The following is a 15,352-nucleotide window of genomic DNA, read 5'->3' as shown; positions in this document are numbered from 1 at the left end:
AGTAACAAATTATGTATTATGAGAACTGAATGTCTGGTGGGGACCAAGGGTAACATTCACGATAATTGTTGATTCCTTCAAGTTTTTTGTATTTCCTAACTTGTTGAAGTAGTGAAATCATTTCATTTTCACTCTTGGCCATTTCTGGCATTTCCAAGTCTGAATACTTGCAATCTCAGTGGGTAAAACTGCTCTGAATTGTCTTACTGCTTATTTCTCACCAACTATCAGCAACAAAAGTCACTACTTTTTGAAAAGAAATACACGCAACTGATGCTATTTAAAAACTGTTCACTCTAAGCATGATGAGGTATCTAATGGCCACACAAACGCATCCAACTGGCACTAATTAGAAACTGTTCAGCAACAGTCTCCTATCCCAATTTAGCAGCATAGTGTCCCAAACAAACAAAGGGAATACCAGCTGTTTTTGTTCTTCAAGAGTTGTCCCAAATAAGTGCCTGCCCCAAATTAACTGATGGCCCAATTAACTGGAATCTACTGTATTTCCAAACTTCCACCAGTAGCAGCCAATGCTGTACGCAGTTCAGGGGTATTAAGGTCAGAGCTTCCAAGGTTCCATAAATTAAATGTTGTGAAAATGCGAATCATAACTACTGCTATACCATTAATAGATGCACTTAGTGGCTGCTTTATTAGGTACACCTGTCCACCTGTCATTAATGCAAATATCTAATCAGCCAATCATGTGGCAGCAACTCAGCGTATAAAAGATGCAGACACAGTCAAGTGGTTCAGTTATTGTTCAGACAAAACATCAGAATGGGGGAAGAAATGTGATCTAAGTGACGTTAACTGTGGAATGATTGTTGGTGGTAGACGGAGTCACTTCAGTATCTCAGAAACTGCTGATCTCCTGGGATTTTCACACACAGTCTCTCGACTTTACAAAGAATGGTGTGATAAACAGAAAGTATCCAGTCAGCAGTAGCTCTGTGGACAAAAATGACTTGCTAATGAGAGAAGTCAGAGGAGAATGGCCACACTGGTTCGAGCTGATAGGAAGGTGACAGCAAGTCAAATAACCACGTATTACAACAGTGGTGTGCAGAAGGGCATCTCTGATTGCACAACACATTGGACCTTTAAGTGGAGGGGCTACAGCAGCAGAAGACAATGAACACAGACTCAGTGGCCACGTTATTAGGTACAAGAGGTACCCAATAAAATGGTCACTGAGTGTATGTTTAATCTTAATAGTTCTGTTGATCCTGTGTACACATCAATTCACAATACAATCTTCTAGGAAATATTATGACATGGAAGGAGGCCATTTGCCAATTGTGTCTATGCCAGTTTGCAGATTATTTCCAGAAGTCCCATTCCCCAATTATTTCCCTGTAACCTCTTCCCTTCCACAAACCCATCAACCACCCCCATCCCCCATGTGAAAATTCCAGTCATAAGGTCAGGACAGAAAGTGGACCTGTGTGGTGGCAGCACTTGCTCTGTGCCACTGTGCCACCCATTCTACCATATTTATGAAATGTTACCTAACCACAGTGAAGATCCACAGAAATGCAACCGATAATCTTTTGATCAATAGTACCATATGTTGTAAGTATTTAGGAAGTGTTTTCAGTAAATGGAGCATTTTCCCCATGACAGATTTCTTTTCAGCAATTCCTTTCCCAATTTATGTAAAATTCTGTCTGCAAGGTCAATTTATGGACTTCTCTATTCCTTCCATTTAGCATCTTATATACACAAACTGTTACATAATGAACTTTTCAAATAGTTTCCCACAAGTCATGTGCATTAAAACCTGTTTAATCTCCAAATCAATGTATGTGTATGGTAAAGATCAGCGGTTGTTCCATTAACACCTAACTGCATAATAATTCATAATTAAAGTATGCACTAAGTAATCATCATGACCCCGCCACCACTCCCAGCATTACCAGTTGATACATTCAATATCATTTACTCCATTTGATATCTTTCATTTTCAACATCCTTTTATTAGTGCTTTGCTCTCTCAACTTCCTACCTTTCAGTAAATCTCAGTTATTCTATTACAAATTGGTATTACGAGACCCAGTCAAGGTTATTTAATAGGATATTCCAAAGCTAAGTGAACTGTAACCAATAAACACAAATTAAATTGCCATTTCTACATTTAACAGGACACCACTTGAATGAAAAAAATGGGCAATTTACTATGTGCACTCTAAAGTTTTGCATGTATAAGATTCATAATGCTACACCTCTGTGAAGTCTACAATTATGTTGCTCACTGCCAGCAATTGACAATTCCTTTCAACAGATACAGCAGTACCATTTTAAAGGCTTTTTTCCCACCTTTTCAAGTACAACTTCAAATAATTGCACTCAGTACTTCGTTGACATACTATTACATCTTGTGAATCTGCCTATTTTTAGCAAAACCAGATTGCTGGACTATCAGTACATATTTTGATTTAGAAAAGATATTCCCTGGAAGGGAAAAAAAAACCTAGCATCTAAAGCAGCACACTCAAATGCTGGAGGAACTCAGCGGGTCACACAGCATCCATGGAGGGAAATGAATAGTCGACACCTTGGGCCAAGACCCTTCATCAAGACCAGAAGTAGGAAATACAATGTAGTCAGGCTATACAATACAGTAATTGAAACTGCGTGATGGCATCTCATTTGATATACATCTTACTTTGTATGTGTAATTAGGTTTGTTGTTGCAGAACTCAATACACTATGTGACTATCAGGGATGACATAATCTAAATCTGCACCTTGGTTTCATCAGTTATTTATCACAGTCCAAAATGAAGGTTGCCCTTTACTGAAGTTTAACTGATTGTGCACATTAATTCTGGACAGATATCTATCCGATATTCTGCTTGTTGAATTAATACACTACAACCAGCAGGGAACCACAAGAGACAATGTGGCAAAAGCTAATATATTACTAACATGCAAGCAGCATTTTTATTGAGATGTGCAATCCCACAAATTGACTTTTCCAAAGGAAACATCATAGTAAAAGCAACTTGCCAGTAATCTGATTTCAAATACAATCTGTGTTTAAGTCATTATGTGGGCCCTCCTGATCACTCAGTGAATTAACTCAATAAGTAACCAAGTTCTACAGACCAGTACAGACTCAAACCCTAAGTATGCACTTGTTACATTAATTTATCTCAATCAATGAAATGTAACAATCGGCCTCAGTGCCTCTAGACTAGTGAGGGGAGAAATCTGTTACCAATACCACAGCCGAATAATTCAACTGCCCACATTCATGTGGAAGGGGAGGTGAAAAGTAGGTTGGGTGTTGTTCTATGTATCTCCTCCCCAAAGGAAGACACTGCCAATATGCAATCCGAGCCTCCGCAATGTCAATGACAGCACAAACACAACCCCATTGGTAGTACCTTCAAAGCCAGACCCTACCAAACAAAGAAAGAGAAGTAAACTTGGCAATAAACTTGGCAATAAACTGACAATTGTCAGTTGTTTTTAAGAATGGAAATCATGAAAAAGAACCTTGTGCTTTCCCGGCGTGTACGACAAATAAACTCTTCTCGGGCTTCCAGCCGGGTAGCGGTATCGTTTATAACCGATGTTTCAATGACAAATTCTGCCATTCCTGAAGAAGACGGCAGAATCTGTCATTGAAATATCGGTTATAATTGATACCTGTATCCAGCCGGAAGCCCAAGATGAGTTTAATGGAAATTATATTTACTACGAACATCATATTTTATTTTGCTGTATAATTAGTAGGAACAAAGAAAAGTAATACACATAGGGATCAAAAGTCCAGGAAACCCCAAGTGCTTCTAAACCCAAGTTAAACCATATGGGCATGGATCATTACTACTTGCGAGTTTGCCTCAGAGCAAAACTGGGGGCTTGTTCCAATGTTCTCAAGAACTCACAAGTAGCTTAAATTAATAATTTCCAAAAGGGCTATCAGAATATCTCCGAATGAATCCCAAACCACTCCAGGACATCTCCTGAATTTAAAAGCCTACTTGATATAGTTTCATATCAAACTATTATGTCTATCAGAATTTCAATCTGAAAATATTAAAACTCAATCAAAACAAATGTTTAGGAGTGAAGTAATTTTTGACAACCAGAATTATTAGAATTAATTACAACACAATTGTCACAATGTTCCTTTTCAGGGAAAGGAATTTGCTATGACAACTGTACGAAAAGTTTGCTTCAAAACCGAATCTAAGGAAGAGGAGAAGATGGCAACACAACGCAGCACGCGCGGCCTCTCTGGTGATGAATATCTGTTATCTGTCAAGTAGGATGCCGTGCACATTTCTGATTTGATGGAGGCAGATGTGAGAGTACGGAGGAACATCTGGTGAAACTTCTGAAATGCCTGTTTCACTGCCGCTGTTACTGTGTGATCCGAAATCTCCGGAGGGGAAGGCCCCGAATCCTCGGCTTTGCTTGTTGCTCAGTGGCCGGGGCGGGGTCAAAGCGCTCGGCAGAGAATGGTGATCGGGGCTTGGTGTTGGAGGGCTAGTCGGAGGCTCAAAGTTTTCGGACAGACTCAGAGTTGGACTGTGGTCAGGTGCTTCCAGGATGCTGCATCGGCAAGTTTGCAGCGCTGGAAGCTCATGGCAGGGAGAGTTTCTCCCTTCTACCATCTGCGTGAGATGTTGGGGCTATCGGGACTTTGAGACTTTTTTACCGTGCCCATGGTCTACTCTTATCAAATTACGGTATTGCTTTGCACTGTTGTAACTGTATGTTATAATTATGTGTTTTTTGTAGTTTTAGTCCTAGTCTGTCTTGTGCTTCTGTGATATCATACTGGAGGAACATTGTATCATTTTCTAATGCATGCATTTCTAGTCATAGTCATAGTCATACTTTATTGATCCCGGGGGAAATTGGTTTTCGTTACAGTTGCACCATGAATAATTAAATAGTAATAAAACCATAAATAGTTAAATAGTAATATGTAAATTATGCCAGGAAATAAATCCAGGACCAGCCTATTGGCTCAGGGTGTCTGACCCTCCAAGGGAGGAGTTGTAAAGTTTGATGGCCACAGGCAGGAATGACTTCCTATGACGCTCCATGTTGCATCTCGGTGGAATGAGTCTCTGGTTGAATGTACTCCTGTGCCCAACCAGTACATTATGTAGTGGATGGGAGACATTGTCCAAGATGGCATGCAACTTGGACAGCATCCTCTTTTCAGACACCACCGTCGGAGAGTCCAGTTCCATCCCCACAACATCACTGGCCTTATGAATGAGTTTGTTGATTCTGTTGTTGTCTGCTACCCTCAGCCTGCTGCCCCAGCACACAACAGCAAACATGATCGCACTGGCCACCACAGACTCGTAGAACATCCTCAGCATTGTCCAGCAGATGTTAAAGGACCTCAGTCTCCTTTGGAAATAGAGACGGCTCTGACTCTTCTTGTAGACAGCCTCAGTGTTCTTTGCCCAGTCCAGTTTGTTGTCAATTCATACCCCAGGTATTTGTAATCCTCCACCATGTCCACACTGACCCCCTGGATGGAAACAGGGGTCACCGGTACTTCAGCTCTCCTCAGGTCTACCACCAGTTCCTTAGTCTTTTTCACATTAAGCTGCAGATAATTCTGCTCACACCATGTGACAAAGTTTCCTACCGTAGCCCTGTACTCAGCCTCATCTCCCTTGCTGATGCATCCAACTATAGCAGAGTCATCAGAAAACTTCTGAAGATGACAAGACTCTGTGCAGTAATTGAAGTCCGAGGTGTAAATGGTGAAGAGAAAGGGAGACAAGACAGTCCCCTGTGGAGCCCCAGTGCTGCTGATCACTCTGTCGGACACACAGAGTTGCAAGCACTAAATGACAATAAACGAGGACTGAGTGTCCCCATACTCTACTAATCTAAAAAAAACTTATTGGTGTTAAATTAGCTTTAAAAGTTAACTGCATTGTTAATTAACCACAGCCATTTGTACTATATTACAAAATTTTAATTTTGTTCACACCAGAATCTTTCAAATTAAAAAAATTCTTCAAATTCAACAGTATTGTAATGCCTTAACAGCCTATACATTATATTTCAGTTTCAAAAGTAAAAATACATTCTGTTCTTTTTCATAATGCAAGAATTTGTTTTTAAATTAATTTTCGCTTAGTTTATAATAATCTAGTTAAAGTACTAATTATTATAAATTATCTTAATTTATAATAATCTAGAACTGCAATTAAGGAAGCAGTATGCACTTTTAAATTTAGTTAGATCAGTCACAAATATCATGTTTAGACAATAAAAAATAGATTGTTTTCTTTTAAGTATCACAAAAATGCAGTTTCCAGCAATTCCCTACAAATGTATTCCTTCAACTGACAAGGCTAGAAATTGGCAAAGACTTGTCTGACCAAACCTACCAGTGGTTGAAAAGCAACAATATAACTGTGATCAACTTGCTGGTACAATAATGACATCAGTAATATAATCATGACTGCTCACTATGAGTTCCACCAAAACAAAATCAGATTTTTTAGAGACTATTTTTAACTCCAAAAGATAACTACCTGTAAAAGGCATGGGTGTTTTCAGTAAAAATCAACTGTTCTGTTGTAAATTCGGCAGTACTGCTATAATTCTGACTGCCAAGATTTTAGTCGATGAAGGGAAAGTAGGAAATGTTGGCAGATAGTCTGATTGAAGGGATTCTCACTGGTATGTTTCAACTTTATTATGAAGGCATTCCAGCATTCCAAAATGCAATGCAAACTGTTTAAATTGTAGACTTTCTATTGGTGCTACAGCACTGTAATAGTATTGGCACAGTTTAATTAACAACCTGATAAATTTGTTTCCTCTTCATTTATATCCTCATATGAATATCAATTTCACTCTCTTTCAAAGAGTATAACTTAGCAGACATCAATTTCACACATTTGAGGCATAGCTAAGACAAATAAGCCATCAATTCCAGATAGTTATTTTTCTTCAAATTAAGTACTGTAAGAGAGTAACAAATCAACCTTTATTTTTGCAAATCTTGGTTATAATAAATTTAGGGGAATAAACAGTTAAAAATTTAGACCTACTTCAATGAACCATCCTCATCATAGTGAGATTTTGTCAAAGTTCCAGAGCTCCTTAACAGTGGATCTCCATACAGCTGTCAGTGTGCTTTTATCAACAGTCTGTATAAAATTATAGAACATCTTATTGAAATTCAATCTATTTTAAAATTTCAACCTTTGCTGCAAATATACCCACTGTTTATATTATATTCATAAGGCCAATTGTCAATTATGGATCATGACAAACCACAATAATGTCATTACTGTGTTTTCAAATCACAAAATTTTTAAGTGTTATATTATTATAAACTGATTGTTGTCAGGCCTTAGATGATAAAAAGTATGTTTACAAACATGTTTAAACTTACTAAGTATTAAACTGGATTTGAATCACAACTTAAACTATTTAATTCTAATAATAATTTAACTGAATTTTTTACCCATTAGAAGTAACTTTTAAATCACTGTTGAAACAAGTTCATGCAATACCAGAAATAAGACAATCAAATATGAAATTTAATCATCTTTGGTCTACCCTCAAAATAAAATCTTCCGCTTTCAGATCAAAGAACTTTGAGTATATATGAATAAATGTCAATTTACAACAGCTGCAGGAAATCACAGCACAAAATAAAACATTAAAATGAAAAGTAGTGAAAAGAATTGATCAGTAAATATTCACTGCAATACCCATTTGATCCATCGGAGAAACACAAATAAAGTAATCAGAGTCACTTACAGGGCTATGATGACCTCAGAAATAAAGGTACACCTTAATATATGACAACTGCTATTGATATCAGAAAGCAACCATTTCACAGAATCAATGTAATCAAATGGCACTTTAACCACAATTGCTCTTATAAAGTTAGTTAAGCCTGTTAGTTTTCAAAGAATGTGCTGTTGTCATTCAGAAGTCACGCATCATTAACTCTTTCTCTCATTTTGGCTTGCCTTCAAAAACTGAGAAATGATTTCTTTTCACAACTGCGTCTAAACACCATCCATATGGCACACGAAAAGGGACTTTTAGTTGCCAAAATATATAGCAAGTAATTTATTTTTTTCAATAATAACGAGAAAAACTTTTGAAAACACTATGTTAGACACTTAGGGATCAAAAACAAAATTATACACGTACTTTCACCATTTGAAAATAGCTTAACACCTATTCATAATGTAATTGCTAGTTGACAAAGGCCAATCATGCTATCCCATTATATAAAGACCCTCTAGAGAATTTGGTTTGCTTTTGGGAAGTTTATTGAACTGCAATGAAAAACCATATATCTACATCATACTTTATGTGTAATTAAGTCTGTCAGCGCTCTGCTAATGTACTTTACTCAAAAATCATTAATTCTCCAATACCTAATGCCAACTTTATTCATTAAGAGCCAATTACTTTTTTCTGGTATGGATTGCCTTTCCAGCAATTTTGTGAATTTATGTACAGGTATGAATCTACTGAAATACTGATTATTTGCCATAAATGGTAAATAGGCTTTAATATGCACCCAGTAATGCAATCTATAGTCAAGATGTTCATGTTAAATATTAATATATTGATATTCTTACAATGATTATTAAACAATATCAAATGAGGAAGTTCTGATATGTAATAATTAAATGTGGTTCCTAAATTTCAAACTGTTCCTGCTATCGTTTATAAAAGTAACCACATCTAAAAATGCAATAACTTGGGATAGTTGTCAATACTTTATAATTAAACTGCACAATTATAATGCCATATAATGTGTTTGTTAAAAACAAATGGTTTAGCTTTAAAGCAAGTTGTCAGGAGATACAAGAAGAATGAATAAGTCTCAAGCAATGTACAATCAGCAGGATTTAATTTTTTTTATCTCCTCCCTTTGATTAAAGAACATCTGTCCAAATAGCTTTATTTATTTGAGAAATACTCGAACTATTTGCACAGACCTACAAGGGCCCTAGCTCTTAGTTGAACTACACATATGCTATTTCCAAATGTCAGTTTATGCTCCGACTCAAAAACCTACAGCCACAACAGTGCAAAGCAAATGACTCAACTATGGCAAGGAGGAAGACTCTGTTTCTGATTGACATGTTCAATATGCTCTCTCAAATTCTGCCAAACAATACTGCCTTCCTTTTTTTATTATCATTCAATTTAATAAAAAGGAAATAACTTTCGAAAGACAACAGTTGAACATTTTTGGACATTTGTACAGACAGCTAGAGTGCATCTAAATGTTGAATTGTTTAAAAGGAACTTCTTAAAAATGTTAGCTATTAAATTATCATACCAGTTTACCAATTCAAACTGCTTTCATAAGAGAAGAAACCATGCAAAATCTGCTAGATAGTACAATATAGTACGTAGACATTAAGATAACTGGACAAATACTCCAGAGGGGAAACAATTTTATTATTTTATGATGTTTATACTTCATGTGGAAACATTTTTCAGTGAACTGTATATACTTAAATAAATTATGGTTAATATATTTCCATGGATTTAAGTTAAATGCATAAATATACGATTTGTTGAGGTTTGCTGCCTATTCACAGTGAAGGATTGTTTCATATAAATATTTAAGAAAATCTACACATGCAAATATCAAAATTGATGTTTAGGTTTTTATATTTATTTATTCCACTGTGTGTATTTTTACCAATTTTTAAACTTAGCTGGTGTCCAGTATCTCCAACTATAAAATGAACTGCGGTTGAATGTTCTCACTTTCAAAGTTCTTGCAAAGTCCTACTGTAGGTAGAAGTTTACCAAATCTCAAAATGTCCCAATGTGTTGGAAGCTACCATCAAAGCATATTGCATCTCGGCATTGAAGAAATTGGCTACAAACATGCCTAATTTATGAAATATTCCACTATATTTTGTTGCAGTTCAAGTGCTGTTTATTCTTAATGCAACCATACTCTAGCAAAACATAGCAAATTCCACTTCTACACCACTGTTCCACATGAATCTGGATTCAATGTCCCTTAACGTTAATTTGAAAAAAATCCACAGCGCATGTAACGAATGTCGAGCCCCAGCACCAAAACAGTAGTCTATATATATGTATAAATAGCAATATAATAGTCGATTATACATTCAGTAATTTGTACGCCTTCTATATGTTCATACAAATGGAGGCACATGGCTAATAAAAATTTTCTAAATAACGTGTATCTTTTGGAACTTGTTAAGAATGTAGTCCAAGGCAGGTGATCCATATGATTCAACTGTTACATTCCTCACGGTGAGATCTTAATGTAAAAACTTAAAAGCGCTTTTGGACAGTGGAGGTTTTGGGGTCCCATGTGATTTTTTTTGAGGGGAAGGGAGAGGGTCAGATTTTCTCCTTTATCATTTAGTTTTACTATTGTGCAATTCCATGTGTACAGAAGCGAAAAGGCAAGCTCACCGCCCGGGCACACGGTTGAAAGGTTTCGGAGAAGCAGACCCTTGACAACGGCCCAGCAGAGGCTTTGTTTGATCTGCAAATGCTTCGTTGCTCTGGGTTGTCAAGGTTCGCTTCTTGCTGGCCTGTTTACTTTACTACGATTTTCTCAGACATTTGATAATCCAAGATGAAGGAGGACTGAATTCCACATTGTTATCTTTTCTCTAAACATTAAACAGACCCTTACTTTGAATGCCTCCCCAGCCCCCTCAAGAGATGCCCCAAGTAAATAACAAACGGATCGTGGGGAGGGTTGCGAATGGCCGCCCCTGGGGATGCAACAGCCTGATTAATATTATCACTAATACAGTTATTTGGGTAAATATTCTAAACTTCATCAAGCGCGCTACCTTGTCCCTACCGTTGTTCTTCCCTTTAAACTCCGCGGGCAAACACAAACAACTCATTGTCCGCCCGGACAGCCGCCAAAACCCCGCAAGTCCGCGAAGTCGAGCGAACAACTTTCAGTCAGGAACTCGCGCGCGCCGCCCTACCATTAAAGAAGGGAACAAGAATGGAGTATTTTGTTTTTAAAATCTACTTTAATATACTGCAGACAGACATAATAACGACGAGTGTTTTAATGAAGCATTGTTTTATCCTCCAGTGTTTGTTGCTCCAATGACAGTGGACGTCCTGAGATGGAAAGCCGCATCTGACGTGCAGCCCCGTCTGACAGGCGAATATGAAGGAAGGAGGGAGACACAAGGAGGTATACAAGATCTGACTAACCACCGGCGTGACCACAGCGGAGAGTCCTTGCACCACTGCTCGGCTACTTGCGTAGTATTTCGTCGACCAAAAAAAAAGTTAACAAGCACTGAGTTAACTATAAAGTAAAGGGCTGGAAGCTGAGCTCCCGGGGACAGGCAACGCGATATGATGCCGGGCCCGGAACGAGCACTGAAGGAATACCGCGACCCCCACCAGCAATCACCCACCCACCCCACACTCTTCATCCAGCCAGTGGTTGAGGGGTGGGGTTGGGTGGGGGTCCGAACTCATCTCAAGCCCTGCCCCGCTCCGGCCGGTGTCCCTGTATCACACACCTCACCTCAAACAGAGTGGGGCGTTCATTAGGGAAAAGCTATCTGTCTTCCGAGGATGGTGAATGAGCGAGCGGGGGCGGAGAGGGCACTGGCCGGGACTTTCGTTTTGAAACACTGGTATTGTTTCTGGAAGTGAGGGTTTGCGCTCACCCTCGCTGTCGGGGTGATTCCAGCCTTTCACCCAGTAACATTCCCAGCCAGCTAAAGCGTTAGGCCGTCCGATACACTGCAACGCATTACAACTCTCCAGCAGATAGCACTACTTTCTTAAAACAGCAGTAAGTTTAAACCGCCAGCGCTCTGGCTGCAGGCTGCTTACTTTAAGTACTGGAGCTCCCAGCGGCCAAAACTTGGAGAAAGTGAAGATGAAGTCAATTCGGGTCGCACTGAAGAGCTGAAGACACTAGCCATTACATTAACATGATGTCCCCTTCCCCCAAACACAATAAATAACTGACACACACACACAAAAACTCAATGCAAAGCAGTATGGAATGCTCAAACTATGACTAAATAGAATTGTGCAAATGTTGGGATCCTCAATTGCTCATATTTTAATGACCTTCAATATAATTCGATGCTCTCGGTCTCATGTGATGCCCATCCAAACTCACACGGGTCTTTTCGAAAGTAGTGGATGAGAAAAATTGACAAATTTCAGGAGTTCCCCCTCCCCTCCCCATGCGGTTCCTACTGTGTGCCTATTCCCCCTACAGGAATGGTGTGATCCTGGAAAAAAGATTCCTCGGTCCACAGCCTGTCAGGTCTCCGGCGAACTGCCGATTCTGCTCCTGCTTCTTAGCAAACTCGCAAAAAGAAACCTCGCGCAACGCAACTCCTTGAAACTGGCCACACTCGCTTATAACCCCTTGTTAAACAAGCCAGAGAGTCCCACATCTCAACTGAGACACAAACCGCCGTCCCCCCGGCCAGCGCATTTTTTCTTTTGCATGGCCAATGCAAATTAATTATGCCTGAATCGAAACTCACTTTCACAAACAACAACATTTTTTTTTGCAAACACCCTAAACTGCACGTGGGGCTTGAAGAAAATCAAAGTCAAGCCAAGCAGAAAGAGTTAATCTAAAAGCGAATGGGGAAAGGGAAGAAAAAAGAATTAAACTCAAACTTACCAGTTGGTACAGCTTTAGGTTGTTGGATAACCAGAAGATAATTTGACCCTGCAACACACATGCGATTGTGTACGAGAAAGCATGCAACAAGCACACAATAAATAACAATATATTACTCCGCTCTGGCACTACGTTGTAGAGCTGCCGCTTTCCAAACACAGAAAAATCTCCCTGGTACAACTAAGAAGCCGGATTGAACTCACACTTCATGGAATTCTTTCCTATCCTGCTGCGCGCGTTACCCCACTCTTCATTATTGAGTATTCTAGAGAACTTAATGAGTCTTGTGGGGGGGGGGAGAGAATACAAATCGCGGAGTTGGATGTTGTTATTTTTTGCTGCGAGCTGCCCCCTGACGTCATATCCACCTGCTGTGTAAACAACATGTATCAGGGCTTTAAGGGGGGAAAGCTGGTCTCGGATTAGACCTTTGAGCGCATTTAGGGTGCACCGGTGCAATTTTGGCTTTAAGGCCAAAATTATAAACAACCATAAAACCCGACGGTGTCATTCGGGCTGTGAAGAAGCTCGACCCAGTGAAAGTGATTGTGTAAAAAAGTGAAAGTGTATATGTGTGTGTGTGTTTCTTAACAGACAGCTGGGCCAAGGAAGCGACTCCGAGAGGCGGCAGCGCTCCGCTCGCTTCGGCTCCGCTCGGCACGGCTCGCCCGGTGCACTCTGGCCAATGAAGGCGGCTGGGTTCGGGAGGTGAAAGTTCAGCAGGAGGACAACCCTGTCAGGAAGTGGAAAGTGTCAATCTTTTGAGTGCCAAACCTACTCTTACCTACTTCACTGACTCTATATATAAAAAAAACAAGGACGATCTGGAAGTGTCGAGCCACTAATGTGCCTTATTTTTCTGTCTCTCGTTCAGTAGCTGCGGCTCTGTTCAAGGGTTATTTATTATTTTACAAAGGAAAGAAATAACAAAAGTTCAGTTGGAAGGGGTAAGATGTACAGGGTAAAGTTTATAACTTGTAATTCATGTCTGTTTTAATGGCTTGTTGTGCACATCTAGTTGTATCATTTCAGTTCTTTGATGAATGGGAAAGATGCTCTTTGATATGATTGTCTGGGTATAATCAGCTCTGAACTCCACCATCGTGGTGTATGACACCAGCCTTCAAACCTTTAATCGCCTTTAAGACCTATCTTCTGATACATTCTTACTCTGCGTATTAAGGGAATTGATATATAACTCTCTGAAACAATCGAGCACACGAAACTGCGACAATTTTTTTCCTTGATAGTCTTATAATAAAAAACATTAATTACGAACCCGATGGGGCGATTTTTCTTTTCTTGAAAAATGCTTGCGAATCGGTTCAGTAGTCCAATTAACACTTCTAGAACGTAACATTAATCTGCAATTTCACTGAAATCTTTCTGAAACCTTGCGTGTCCTTGATCAAGGACTGAAATGCAGAGATATAAATTTATTTATAAATGACGCTTAATTTATTAAAGGGGGCATCGGTGGCCGTGCTGAAGATTGGCGGATTTCTTTCAAGTCTCCATTCTATTGAGAGATGGATTTGCGCAAACGGAGAGCTTGGAACGCCATCCCCTGGTTATAAAAGCATCGGGAAAAGTCGAGGAGAATATAATGTATAAAGGCAGTGTTATTTGTGTGAGATCCGTTGCAGAATTAAATGTTACAATTTTATAAATATTATGCTAAAGGCATCCTGGTAATAAATGAACAAAAAAAATCAAAAACTGACTTCAATTCATATTACATTAATTGTCATTTTTTGGTTTAATTGCAAATACGTAATGAACTATGTTACTAACATTAAGTTTACAGGCTCAGAGAGGATAATTCTCAACCCGTTTTACGATAAAAAGTATTTTATAAAAGTATTAAAATTGAACGGTTGAAACTTTGAGTGGCGGAACTTCCTGCAGTTCTTTTCAGCCCGTCTAAATAGTGGTCTATTTCGCATCAAATAAATTGAAATGGGTCTTTATCAAAAGGCAGAAGCCGAAAATATCTGGGATATTTTTCTATCTCCGAACGAAAAACTGTAGTGGAAGGTAACAGAGTTCGTTTCGATTGCAGTTTTCTGAGTCCTCCCCGGGCAGACTCACCATTGCACTGGCTCGCTTTACGGCTTACCTGAAGGAGCGCGCTGGCAGTTCTGTGCGAATTGTGAAGACCCGCGGCTCTTTCGGAGAACAGCATGGACATTTCGCGATATTCAGCTCAGATTATTGGGTTTAGCAGGCTTCTGCTTTGTGAATTCAAAACTGCAAGAGCAAAGTGAAGAGGTAGCGTGCACATAAAAAAGGGGTATCAATGATCTCCAATGCAACCTAAATGTTGAACCTGATTGCAAACTTAAGCGAATTGTGGTTTCTCAATTCTTCGTATGCTCTTCTTCACATTATTTAAGAGTCAATTTCTTATTTAATAATCTCACTTCCAATTCATTTCATCGTTATTTTCTCAGAAATGCACAGTTAACACCGAGCTATGTCCTAAAATTCTCAATGTGAAATAAAAATAGAAACAATACAGGCTTTGTTTTTTTAAACTAAGTTTAATACCTTGTGGATAAATTCACGGTTATTATTACTACGCACTCATTCAAAACTAACTACCCTCTTGTTTAAGACTCTTTAACAAAAACGCTAAAAACTTGAAATGAAATCGGATAAATGAGCGTTCGCAGATTCTATTCCA

The 15,352-nt window shown here is 38.9% G+C and overlaps 1 protein-coding gene across 7 annotated transcripts in view; it reads right to left on the bottom strand.

Moving 5' to 3' along the window:
* Positions 1-14,804, bottom strand: part of foxp1b (forkhead box P1b) — a 570,970-nt gene extending 556,166 nt beyond the window's left edge. For 4 of the 7 annotated variants that reach the window (XM_063067911.1, XM_063067914.1, XM_063067909.1 and 1 more), the window contains exon 1: positions 12,667-13,085. The gene's annotated coding sequence lies outside the window, so the exon portion shown is untranslated. Of the gene's footprint in view, positions 1-7,054; positions 7,154-11,852; positions 12,017-12,666; positions 13,086-14,785 lie in introns of those variants that run through there. The other 3 variants (XM_063067910.1, XM_063067913.1, XM_063067912.1) reach the window with 3 other exon arrangements.
* Between the last annotated feature and the right edge of the window lie 548 nt (positions 14,805-15,352).

Source organism: Mobula hypostoma, chromosome 15 (genome assembly GCF_963921235.1).
Source record: "Mobula hypostoma chromosome 15, sMobHyp1.1, whole genome shotgun sequence".
NCBI lineage: Eukaryota > Metazoa > Chordata > Chondrichthyes > Myliobatiformes > Myliobatidae > Mobula > Mobula hypostoma.
Note: the sequence above shows the minus strand (reverse complement) of the source record. Positions and strands in the feature narration are given on the sequence as shown.